The 9,645-nt window shown below is 34.8% G+C and overlaps 1 pseudogene; it reads right to left on the reverse strand.

Moving 5' to 3' along the window:
- Window positions 1-215: 215 nt before the first annotated feature.
- LOC143580966 (glycerophosphodiester phosphodiesterase GDPDL3-like) lies at window positions 216-7,759 on the reverse strand (annotated as a pseudogene).
- Between the last annotated feature and the right edge of the window lie 1,886 nt (window positions 7,760-9,645).

The following is a 9,645-nucleotide window of genomic DNA, read 5'->3' on the forward strand; positions in this document are numbered from 1 at the left end:
TTTGAGTACGTTAATATAACAAAATTAGGTTAGAGGAATTTTCTTGTTACTATTTTGGATTAAAAGGAAATATAGATTTACTTGACAGGTATAACAAAAACTTTAAGCTATATTGTAGAAATATGTATTATCATCAATATCTAGTATGAACTTTTTATAGTTCTATTTTTGTAATTGTTCGTTATAAAAGCAATGCAAAATGTTTGTAGATGTGGTTGCTAATCAAAACTAACCATGTGACTGCCAACATTTCATGTCACGAGAAAGACAACCGCCACGGTGATCAAAGAAGACAACAGAATCCTAGTGGTGGCTTTAGGTGGTTGACCACTAGGTGATGTTGAATTACCAGCAGCTGGCGGAGGTGATTTCTTTATGGCAGGAGGGATAGGGGCGTCTGCCACGTCAGCATCATTTAGGATCGGGTTGGGGCCTTAGCTGGTGGCATAAACTGCGGTGTCATGTATTCCAGTAATAGGCCTGGTTTAGCAGGAATCATGTATGGTGGGATCTGATCCGGTGGTAATCCTAAACACCGGCTACCTGCATTTGTAAAATTTTTAAAAAATTAAATAAATCCTAGAAATTATGAGAAAATGGTTTTTGTTAATGAGTTTACTAATATACAAAAAAACTTACTTCTGTAACGGGCTGCAGTAGCTGGATAATCAGTAACAACACCATCAACACCAGCTCCCATAACATATGAACTTATTTCAACATACGGGTCAGATAAGAAGTCCCATGGGTGTGAAATGAACTCATTATTCAAAACCTGTACATAAACCGGGAGCTTAAACGCTTGAAACTTTTCCACAACATCAGTTTGACCAACAAGAAATCCTTTATTTTTAGGGAAGACCGATTCTTTTCCAACAACAGAATTAGCAATCTCACTGATTTCTGATATTGTTGAATTTAAAGCATCGCGAATGTTTTCATTAATTTCATACACAAGCTCATGCCTTTCAAACCCCACCATCCGAAGATTGGATTAATATTTTCTTGGTTTTTTGATCTTTGTAAGTAGAGTTATTCAGTACATCAAGAACTGCATCTACAATGTTAAATCCTCGATTTGCTGCTATGTATGGTGCGTTCTGGATTTTAAAGAACCAAACCAGTGTTAGTTATATTTTTTATAAAACTATTATCAGTTCGATTGAACTAATAATGAGCAAAAAGACAAGGAGAACATAGGCTCACCTTAATGTTAATCAAGACACCAGAAATAGAAGTAGAATTACTTGCAAGGTGCAGAAAGTCAGCCAAGGTCATAAAGTCTCCATCATTTTTGAATTTTGGATTACGTGACATAGAGTAGTTCTTATATGTGTTGAATATTGCAGCTAACAAAAAATAAAAAAAACAAGAAAAGAAAGATCATTAAAGAGATATATAGAAAGACATAAATAATGATAATTGTTTAAAATAGAACATAACCAAAACCGACTGGCTCACAACTACATTGGTCAACTTTTATGCATCTGGTAATATACAAACTAAACTAGGAATGGTGACTCGTATACTTACGTCTCAAGGTCTGAATCTGGCTCCATGTAAGGCTGAAGGTAAATATTCCAGAAACTTCATGTAGCTCAGGAATGACTAAAGTGAGGTTGTTAAAACCTGATTGTGCAACTGTTGTTCTATCAAGGAGGTTTATAGAACCTAAACAAATCGGTATCCCATCTTTTGTAATTTGAACAGGGCCATCAATAACATCAGCACCATCAGAAACAACTTTTCTATATGCTAAATCAGTACAGCCAGAGTAGTCTCCACTTGCTCATTCAGATGTGATGATTAATGGTTTTTCTAAAAACAAGTACAAATAAGAAGCTATTGGTCAGCTCATTTTAAAAGAAAAAATGAAATGAGCTACTTATGACTACAAAAACAATGTTATTTGAATAGAATGGTTAGGTAACCTTTTTAACTCATCTGAGCCACTTGAAACAAAACAGAAACCAGATGTACCCGTTTATAGGTATAAGGATCACCAACAATTGAATCAACTTGTTAAGAAACACTGACCTTGCCACAGTTGATTTCTTCCCAGATGAGATAAGCAATCTGCAGGGTTTTAGAGAATAATAATTCAGAAAACAAAAGAGAGTTCATATATTATATGGGGTTTATATAATGCATATAGAGAGAAACATAACAAAAAGAAATAAATTTTTTTGTGTAAACTTACCAAAAGCTAAAGATGGAGTAACTGGATTATCAGAAGCACACCATCCACAGAGAATATTCCATTATCAACAAAAGAGAGATACTCTGATGCAGGGTCATAACTGTAATTATATGCAAATGACACATCATTCATAAATTCAGAGGCAAAAACTTCTAGACCCGCCTTGTGAGCATCTAACACCAGTGAGGTAGATGGTTGCAGATATAAATCTTTATCCACGGGCCATATATATGACTTAGGAACCAGAATTCCAGAAGCAAATGATTTGATTAATGCAAGATTAGTTAAAAGAGAACCATATGTTTGGTTGGTTGACTGCTCGGTTTCATTTTGTCCCATGAAACGGAAAATTAGTTTGGTTTTACTTGATTTGAATCTTGTCACGATACTTCTCAGAAAGTTAACCTCTGGAGATGATATGTAGTTGATAATAGTGTTTCTTGATGTGTTGATAACAAAATGTCTCATACTCAAATTGGGTTGGCTGTAAAATGCAGCATGCTGCAAATGTGTAAAGAGAACGATCCTTAATAACTAGGAGTTGCAACTTTATGCAGTTGTAGATTATACACCAATAATCACCTGAATGTTCAACCACAGTCCAGGTGGTTTCAGTTCATTTACTTCTTCAACTGTAAGTATTTGTAATGTGCCATCAAAAACTGGACTTCTAGAAAAGATGCCCTGTGTTACTGTTGCGGTGCAAAATGGGATTGTAAATAAGCAGTTTCAATGAAAGTCATACTTTAAGCTCAAATTTTTATTTGGCATTGAGTATCACTTTAATTCAAAGAAAATGCAGAGTTGTTGACCTATAGGTTAGAACTTACAGAATACATTTTCTAGGTCACCAGATGAGAAATCCGCCGGAAACCATCCTGAAATAGACACCCCATTCACAGGGTAGGTTTTGTTCCCCTTATCATACACTAAAGAGATTGTGGTACCATTGTCAATATTAAGATTTGGAAGGTAGATCCCAACATTATCGTTAGTGAGTTGCACATCACACCACAAGATCATGTCAGATACACCAGTACTCAAAGCAGTTTGGTAGGCATTGATTCTTGAGTCAGGAAATAATCCTGAAAAACCACCACGCGCAACAACTAAAGGTCGATTTCATGCAAAATGATAGAAAGCATACTTCGTATTATAAAACATAGCTAAAGTTTGTACTCAAAAGTCCAAATGCACACAGACGGCAACTTGCAACGACCAACACTAAAGTTTCTATATAATGTAATCAGGGCCGCCCATGAATGTAATGCAGATAAGTCAGTAATATTATGTACATGAGGTATTGGACCCTATAGTCCCATATTTTTGAAGCATCAGCCCTTAATAGACAGTAAGCTATATTAATTAGTATAACGACTTGTATTTAAAAATCATGATATCATATAACAGTTGTGGAAACCAGTTCTACTTACTATTTTGGTTAAATAAAACTTGACAGAATTACAAATTTTGTCCTTTAAAAAAAGCCAAATTACGGTTCGTGTCCTTTTCTTAGTTTCCTTGCAGGCGGTATCCTTTAAACTTTTTTTTCCTACACGTTATGTCCTTTACGCTAACTGGGTTAGAAAAACTCTGTTAAATCCCATCACGTGAGAAGCATGTGAGGGCATATGGGTCTTTTTGCCTACCCTGCAACTTCTTCTTCTTCTTCTTCTTCTTCATTTTGCAGATCTTATAAAAATAGTCTCTGTGTCCTATCATCGTCTCCCTCAACAGGCCACCACCAAAGAATATATCGATACTCAGCCAAGCCCTAAAACCTGACTCAGTTTCATGTTTAAAATTCGTTCTTCATCGTTGTAGTTTGTAAATAAAAACATAGGGCTTTTAATCAGAAAGAAGAGGCGATTCGATTGATATAATACTTACCATGAATAGTGCCCACTTTGATACAGGCGAAGCGTCGCCGGAAAACTTGCGGCGGCGGCAGTGGACTCGGATAACATAAGTGGCCGATTTTGAGAGGGCAAAGGTGACGATTTGAATTCCAATCAGAAGGCCTGACAGGTCGTAACCGCGTCATTTAGGACGCAAGATTCTGCGTTTATTACTTCGAGTAAACATGACAGGTTTTGGTGATGATTTGCAGTCGATTGCATGGTCGACGGAAAACTAAGATGGCCGGAAATTTGGTGCCGGAAAAACGTGATGTGCAGGGGAGAGGGTGGTTCATCAATTAACAATCTAGGGTTTCACCAATGGATCCCACCATCCCAATTTCTTCTCCGATTTCCTCTGTAGCTGGAAACCCGTTCACGCGTATATTCTCCCTATATAATCTCAACCCCACCTTTCGCTTTGTTAGTTGTACCATCTGAACCGAAGCGTAAACAACCCCTGTCAACCAACCAAAAGTACAACAACAAAGTTGCAGGCAGCACTGCCATCAGCAACATCATAAAACCACATGTCCAAAATCACACGTTGACAAAGTCAACATAGCAATAAGCATCAACAACAATACACCACAGTTTACAACAATCGCCCATACCTTGAAGGGTGAAATACAAAGATAGACATCAGACAAGAAGATCTGCAAAATGAAGAAAAAGAGGAAGAAGAAGTTGCAGGGTAGGCAAAAAGACCAATATGCCCTCACATGCTTCTCACGTGATGGGATTTAACAGAGTTTTTCTAACCCAGTTAGCGTAAAGGACATAACGTGTAGGAAAAAAAAGTTTAAAGGATACCGCCTGCAAGGAAACTAAGAAAAGGACACGAACCGTAATTTGGCTTTTTTTAAAGGACAAAATTTGTAATTCTGTCATAAAAACTTTATTATTTAGTGTTGGTTCATGATGTCAGTAGTTCAGTATATAGTGTCTGTAATCGAGTTAGTTGGATTAGTATTTTGTAATAAGCGAAGTTAGCTCACAAGTTCGCTGATATAGGCGAACATGTAGAGTAAGCGAAGTTAGGGACAACTTCGCCTAAACATGTTAGGCGAAGTTGTCGTCTTATATATAGACTAGGTTACGGCTGAATTGTAGAGATAATTAATCGATAGTTTTACGAGTCCAGAGTTTGTGTAATCAGTGATTGATATCACGTGTTTCCAGTTGCAATACAACGTGTCTTTGTTTATTGTAACGCGTGTTTGATCGTGTTAACGTGTGTCGTCTTCTACGCTCGTATCGTCTTACGTAGGGATTCCGCACCTACGTAGAACGAGATATTCCGTGTAGATCCGGCTGAGAACTTACAAGTGGTATCAGAGCCTTAGGCTCTTATGCTATGGTTCGAGATCTGCGTTTTGGTGTTTCTGGCATGTTTCTGATGCGTTGTTGGCCGAACAGCCGCTGCAAGCGAAGTTATGGGGTTCAGGCGAAGTTGTCGCTTAAATTTTAGGGTTTAGGCGAAGATATAAGGTTAAGCGAAGTTATGGACAGGCGAAGTTATGGACATGCGAAGTTATGGACAGGCGAAGTTAAGGAAAGGCGAAGTTGACTTTAGGCGAAGTTAAAAAAAAAAAAAAAGAGTTTTCGTCTGTATGGCCAGGTGTACACGATTATTGTGAGACCGAAGACGTTGTTCCATCAACGAGTGAAACTTGTTATCTCTTGGTCTTACGTGTGAACAAATACGTGTCAACTCTGGATATGGAGTTGAGGTTGTGAATGAGATATTGATTGAAACTGGATATTGACACATATTTGGGTGTTTGTGGGCAATGAAATTGTTGTTGTTCGAGGTTGACCAACTGAAGAAAGTCAAATTGAACTGAAGGTTTTCGTCATTACTGGATTGCGGTCAGAGCATATTATTTATGTTATTTTCAAGGCGTTCGAGAATTGGATCCTGAAACGTGATGCTTATTTATTAAAGTGAAAATTCTGGAACAAGTTGGATTTAATCGGGAATTAAAGTGTTTATGTTCTTGATCGTTATCCCTGGTGATTGAAGATGCTTCGGATTAATTAATGGTCATGTGTGTTAGATTCTGTCAAGGTGGTTTTGTGATGAAATTGATCACTTGATGTTGAGTAGTTGAAGATTAAACCTTATCGTATGCCGACGTGTTGGTGAAGTTGTGGAGGGAGCCCAACTTCACATGTTGGTGAAGTCAGAAGGACTCACGTGATTGGTTGAGATGATCAATTAGGCACGGGGATGCATGCATTTCAAAGACCTCAATCTATATAGTCGGAGAAGCTTACACTGAAAGGGAGATCTGATATGGAAGACACTGGGTGATTGGTAGATTTGTGAAGCTACAAGACAGTTTCAGACACGGCTGGTTGAAGAGCAAACAGAAGATCATCAGTTAAGAGGGAGTCTGTTTGTGCATGATGTCAGTAGTTCAGTATATAGTGTCTGTAATCGAGTTAGTTGGATTAGTATTTTGTAATAAGCGAAGTTAGCTCACAAGTTCGCTGATATAGGCGAACTTGTAGAGTAAGCGAAGTTAGGGACAACTTCGCCTAAACATGTTAGGCGAAGTTGTCGTCTTATATATAGACTAGGTTACGGCTGAATTGTAGAGATAATTAATCGATAGTTTTACGAGTCCAGAGTTTGTGTAATCAGTGATTGATATCACGTGTTTCCAGTTGCAATACAACGTGTCTTTGTTTATTGTAACGTGTGTTTGATCGTGTTAACGTGTGTCGTCTTCTACGCTCGTATCGTCTTACGTAGGGATTCCGCACCTACGTAGAACGAGATATTCCGTGTAAATCCGGCTGAGAACCTACATTTAGAACTTCAAGCAATCAATTGTCTGTTTATAAAAATAAAATCATATGCTTTAATTAAGCCATCCAGCTTGTCTAAAACCGCGTAATCTTCTATGCATAGATCTTTCATAAAGTAACATATCACAAATTCTGACCTCATTTACATTGCTTAAACCTTTTTCACACTTGTTCTATACTCGAACTGAGCTTAAACACAAAAAGTACCGACATATATCCTCACTTCCACAGCCCTAAGTCTTCTCAAATTAAAGTAAGCTTATAAAAACAAACCATGATATCCTATCTAACCTTCCTTCATGATCGATTAACATGCTTCATAAGTCCCCCAAAGCTATAGAAACCAGTTACATGCATTTAAAAACACAGTTAAAAAGTATCTTATTATATATATATATATATATATATATATATATATATATAAGTATATAACTACAAACAATCAATTGACTGTTAAAACGATATACTCACAACTCATTATCACAAATCCTTTACACTCTAACCCTAGAATTGACTAAAACTATATATAATCTCGAACAATCTCATTTCCAGAAGCCTAATTCCTACGAAACTGAAATCATTCTCCGAATACGAAGATCAGCAAGTGAATATAACGCACAAAATGAGTAAAATCAGTTGTAGTATTACCTTTCAGAGTTAGCCACGGACTGGTGTTACTACTACTACTACTACTACTACTACTACTACTAGTACCGGATCCTTGAGCTGCAGCGGCCAAGGATACGTGGCAGATGATGAATAGCCATCGGAGCTTGCACATTGCCGGAATCTCAACGCCTATTGCGTGATTGATTGTTATAGTTGTTACAGCAGCAGATTTGAGAATCTCAGTGTAGTGTTGCAGATTTATTGTTAGTGAACAAGAGATACACGCAATTGTATGTATGTATATATTCGCCACCTTCCAATTTATTAGTGACGACTGACGACCGCTAATTTCCTCACGTTGACCCATTCTTATTATAAGTTTGACCAAATATTACTTACCACTCACTTACACAATATGTCAATACTGAATTTAACGTTCTGGGTTTCACTTACTCAGAAACATTATTAATGAGGAAACCCATCAACATGCGATAATCTTGTTCGGTTAGTCAGGTATTCAACTTGAGACCATAAGATCTCAAGTCTTAACCATCATTACCAACTGCTGGTAAGATAAGGCTACAACTCACTGGTTTGACATTTAGATCTAGTTAACATGATATATCAGACTTCTACTCCATCTTGCATATAAACTGACTAGAGGGTAAAAGAAGTTGTTTATGTACTATTTATCCATTATAAATTGTCATACACTAGAACTAAAAATACGTGAACTAAATACTATGTGATAAATAGCTTTGTAATCTTGTGATATTAAGATTTTTAGTAAAAATGTTTCTTCCTAAGAGCTTGGTTCTAGTCATGTGTTGAAAAGTAGTGTAATTTTTTACAAGTAGGTTAAAAGGTCGTGTTTTTTAGTTGTTCTAAAATAATAAAAAAAACAAAATAAATTGTTTTTAGCTTTCCTACTCACACATTAAATATATCTACATTAAATATATCTAACAAATTTATGAGTTATAATATAATTTTGAATGTTTTGTTAAGTTAAATAAATAGAAGAAAAAACAATTTAGAATCATCTAAATTTAGACATTCATGCATTTTATCATGTTACTAGTTTGAGAAATGTATACTACACGGGTAATTAATTACAATATAATATTTAATAACTAATCAAAATACAATTTGAATAATATACTTAACATACACTATTAATACAAATTTCGTGTATTGTACAGTTTACAACAATTTAAAAATTAAAAATTAGTTGATTAGGTGATATTATTTGTTGCTTTTTTAGATTGCACATGTATTCTAAATACATAATATACAAACAAAAAAAATCTTATATATTTAATATCAAGAGAACGAATTTTGTTATAATTTAATAACAAGAAAACCTAAATTACTGTGTTAAATTTTAAATTTTGACACAACGTCTTTTTAAAGCTAATTTGAGATTTTTTTCTGAAAAATATGTTTGTTTTTGGTATACCTTTTAACTAAAATTTAATATTAAAATTCATAATTATGTATGTAGACATGCAATTACAATTATGAAAAAAATGTTAAGTAATTTGATAAAGATATATTATTAATGGGTTTTATAACTTGTTTGATTAAAATAAATAAAAAATATAACAAAAATTGCATCTTAGTGTTTAGATAAAAAATGTATTATCAGGCTATTTAGTTATATAAAAGTAAAAAATATATAATTTTCAGAATAGTTAGTAATTATTCTTTAGGATCAAGTTATTCTATAAATAAGAACAAAAATGAGAATAATGAAAATGATTTATAAACACACAAAAACACTCCTAAAAATATAAATAAAAAAATCACAACTCAAAATTGTCTATATAGATAATTATCAAAATATAGGTGCCAAAAAAAAGCTCCAATTTCTAGAACTACTATTTTTGTAATTATTTAGGAAGTGATATCAATTATCATTTGTTACTGTGATTGTTGAGCAAGTATCATTTTAAACTTTGATGAATGCTTTGCCCAGGTTCAAAACCCTCCTTTGTGATTTTTAGGCTGTTAGTGTTTTTATCATATATATTTTTTAGAAGATAAATAATGTTTTGTTTATTTTTATTATTGTTTTCATTTTGTTAAAGTACGTTTTTTTCAACCAAGAAATACATATGT

The sequence above is a fragment of the Bidens hawaiensis genome, unplaced genomic scaffold, assembly GCF_021521415.1.
Source record: "Bidens hawaiensis isolate Kalapana, Puna unplaced genomic scaffold, B.hawaiensis_p1.1 tig00030774_1, whole genome shotgun sequence".
Classification (NCBI taxonomy): Eukaryota; Viridiplantae; Streptophyta; class Magnoliopsida; order Asterales; family Asteraceae; genus Bidens; species Bidens hawaiensis.